Source organism: Pelodiscus sinensis, chromosome 1 (genome assembly GCF_052426305.1).
Source record: "Pelodiscus sinensis isolate ZL-2025 chromosome 1, ASM5242630v1, whole genome shotgun sequence".
Lineage (NCBI taxonomy): Eukaryota > Metazoa > Chordata > Testudines > Trionychidae > Pelodiscus > Pelodiscus sinensis.
Window position 1 is genome coordinate 329,202,181 of NC_143052.1, and position 3,436 is coordinate 329,205,616.

Sequence of the window (3,436 nt, forward strand, 5' to 3'; positions counted from 1 at the left end):
TGGGGAGCAAAGCAGAGCAAAGCCGCGGAGCACGCGGGCAGCGGACAGCCCAGACGTGTCTGGGCTGTCCGCTGCCCGCGGGTTCCGCGGCTTTGCTTCCTCTCCCTGGTCTGCTGGAGACCAGGGAGAGGGAGGGCCCAGTTCGTAACTGCAGATCCGACATAAGTCGGATCCGCGTAACTCGGGGACTGCCTGTATTTGAAAAAAAATCCTGATTTTTTTTTTTAGAATTTATAAAACTTTCTTTTTATTAAAAATACTTTTCTAAATAATATATTTAATTATAAACATTTCTTGAGGAAATAGAATGTGCCAAAAAAATCCCTCCCCTAATACCCATACACATTAAGACAGAGCAATAGCTAATATTTTTCTCGCCTTCAGAATATTTCCCCAGTCACTCTTCTTATGGCATCCGCATTATAGTGCTTTCATCTCCATTTTACAAGTGTTTCCAATAGGGATTCAGCATAGTAGCATATGGTGTGAACTACATGTAGATTTTCAAACAGTTGTTCTAAGCAGTGCTCTCATTTTCATTTCAGCATGGACAAAATTAAATACTTGGCAGGCACTTTAAAGGAATACAGACGCAGCACTATGTTATTAATATACCCAGCACCTGTAATAGTAAAGTGTCACTATGGAGCATTTGAGGGCAGTGACCGGATGGGCAAAAACTAACTTTAGCTTTTCAGACTCAAGGGTTTAAGTCTTTAAGCTATTTCTAAAGGAGATACTGCAGCCAAGTTTTTCAAAGTATGTTTGGTGACAAAACCTGTTTACAAAAAAAGTACACTAGACAATAACATCAAATGCATTTTTATTTTTATTTTTGTGTTGAACTTTATTTTTATTGCTCCTGAATATTTTCTACATATATTTATAATAGGACTGATGAACATAACTTAGGCCGTGTCCAGACTCAGGGGTTTTTTCGGGAAAAGTAGTCTTTTCCCGAAAAAACTTCCCCTGCATCCAGACTCAAGCCGCGTTCTTTTGAAATTATTTCGAAAGAACGCGGCTTTTCTTTCGATGGCGGTAAACCTCGTTTCACGAGGAAGAATGCCTTCTTTCGAAAGTTCCTCTTTCGAAAGAAGGCGTTCTTCAATGTAAATAGGGCTTCCTCAAAAGAGAGCATCCAGACTCGCTGGGTGCTCTCTTTCGAAAAAGCGGATTGCTCTTTCGAAAGATCCGCCTGCAGTCTAGACGCGATCTTTCGAAAGAGCCTCTTTTGAAAGAAGCCTGCAGTCTAGACATAGCCCCAGATTCTTTCTCAATGTTGTTTTTGTAGCTCGTTTTATTTGTGTGTTTAGAAGATGCATAATTACCGAATCCTTCCTATCATCTATTCTCAGTCTGCCGCATCATAGCAAAGGCCTGTGAGTTTGTGCTTCTGCCAACATGCTGAAGGATTTGGCTAGTGCAGAGCATGGTGATAATCTTTGGCCAGTACAGGTTGATATGCACCTAACACTATTAATCAACACCAAGACTTAACAAAGCTGGATGCCTAAAGAGAGGCTCCCACATCCTTATTTAAGTTCCTAAATATGCGACCTGATTTTGTAAAGTTCCCAGGAGTACTCCCTAATGTGAATGCAGGTCAGACTTTTTGAAAACCAAGCCACTTACTTAGGTGCCTAAATAAGGACTTAAAAACCTGGCTCTAGGCCCCCAGCTTTGAAAATCTTGGCTCAAGTGTGAATCCATACAGATCTCACCACAAAGTGTGCCCATGACGCATCCCATGGTGTCATTTTTTAGTTTTTCAGACTCCTTGCTGCTGACTTCCTGAAAGGAAGTAGTTTCTTTTAGTATATAGGTCAGTATTTCTATTCAGTGGGAGGTGTTTAATTTTAATTAATGTGACTTTAAAATATCTAATAATATATTTAAAGGCTTTCCACTGTACTGTACTATTATTATTTTTCACCCACAATATAGGATCTTTATTGTTTTAGCACTCACATATTAAGTTTATTTGGCCTGCTCAGTCATTTAAAGGAAAGTCTGTGATCTCAGGGTATTTGGGATTGGAGAGGGCTGAAGTGTCATAAATAAAATTGTTGTGAAATCATCAAGTCTACATAAGAGAGAATGTTCCATGGAAACATTGCCAAAGATTTTGAATGATAGGAAATCTAACAAACTTCTTTTCGTAATAATAAGCTGGTACTTTCTGTTTTAAAGTACTGCAATGAGAGTAACCAGTTAATATGAAAGTAGACAAACTCCAGGTTTAGTGGACATTAGTTTACTTTAATATGTTTTTAAGATGGGCACAGAAGGACTTTATCACCAAAATTAATTTTGAATTGAAAATGTATGCCATTGGAATTATTTTCTTGCTAATAAGGAACAGAAAATTATGTTTATGTACTGTATGTGCACTAATATTTAAGAGGAATGTATTGTTAACTGTTTTAATGTAATCATTGGCTGCACTACAAGTAACTGGATCATTTTCATGTCTGTAGCTGTTCTATCCTCAGATATTGGGTAAGAAAGAGGGTGACTTAGTCTAATATTCTGTAACTTAACTTTCTCTATCTAAATAAAGATTATAAAACATCTTGCTTACATGCTGTTCTGACCTTGCACCACTTAGCTTCTCAGGTAAATGTTCAATAATGAAAAAATCATACACATGCATATGAAGACGAAACATAGACTGGCAAGATGCTTGGTATGGAATTTTCACATGCTCTTAAATGACTTAGGAGCACAAGATGTATTCACTTTCATTTCAGTGTGTGCTCCTAAGTCACTTAGGCAAGTCTAGAAAATCCCACTCTTGAGCTAAGACAATGAGGAGTCCTGTGGCACTTTAAACACTGAGGGTATGTCTACACTACCACCCTAGTTCGAACTAGGGTGGTTAATGTAGGCAACCGAAGTTGCAAATGGAGCCCGGGATTTGAATTTCCCGGGCTTCATTTCCATCTTGCCGGGCGCCGCCATTTTTAAATCCCCGCTAGTTTGGACTCCGTGCCTGCGGCTACACGCGGCACGGAGTAGGTAGTTCGGATTAGGCTTCCTATTCCGAACTACCATTACTCATGGAACAAGGAGTAACGGTAGTTCGGAATAGGAAGCCTAATCCAAACTACCTATTTCGTGCCGCGTGTAGCCGCAGGCACGGAGTCCAAACTAGCGGGGATTTAAAAATGGCGGCACCCGGCAAGATGCAAATGAAGCCCGGGAAATTCAAATCCCGGGCTTCATTTGCAACTTCGGTTGCCTACATTAACCACCCTAGTTCAAACTAGGGTGGTAGTGTAGACATACCCTAATATATTTATTTGGGCATAAGGTTTCATTGGTTGGAGCCGAGGGCACCAGCCCATGAAAGCTTATACCCAATTATATTTTAAACTTTAAGGTGCCATAGGACTCCTTGTTATTTTTGCTGAAACAGACTAACACATCTGCC

The 3,436-nt window shown here is 39.9% G+C and overlaps 1 long non-coding RNA gene across 1 annotated transcript; it reads left to right on the plus strand.

Annotated features, from left to right (window-relative positions):
• Positions 1-2,583, plus strand: LOC149525977 (uncharacterized). Its single transcript, XR_016348567.1, has 2 exons — positions 1-912; positions 1,269-2,583. It is a non-coding gene; the product is annotated as an uncharacterized LOC149525977 (long non-coding RNA).
• The last annotated feature ends 853 nt before the right edge of the window (positions 2,584-3,436 follow it).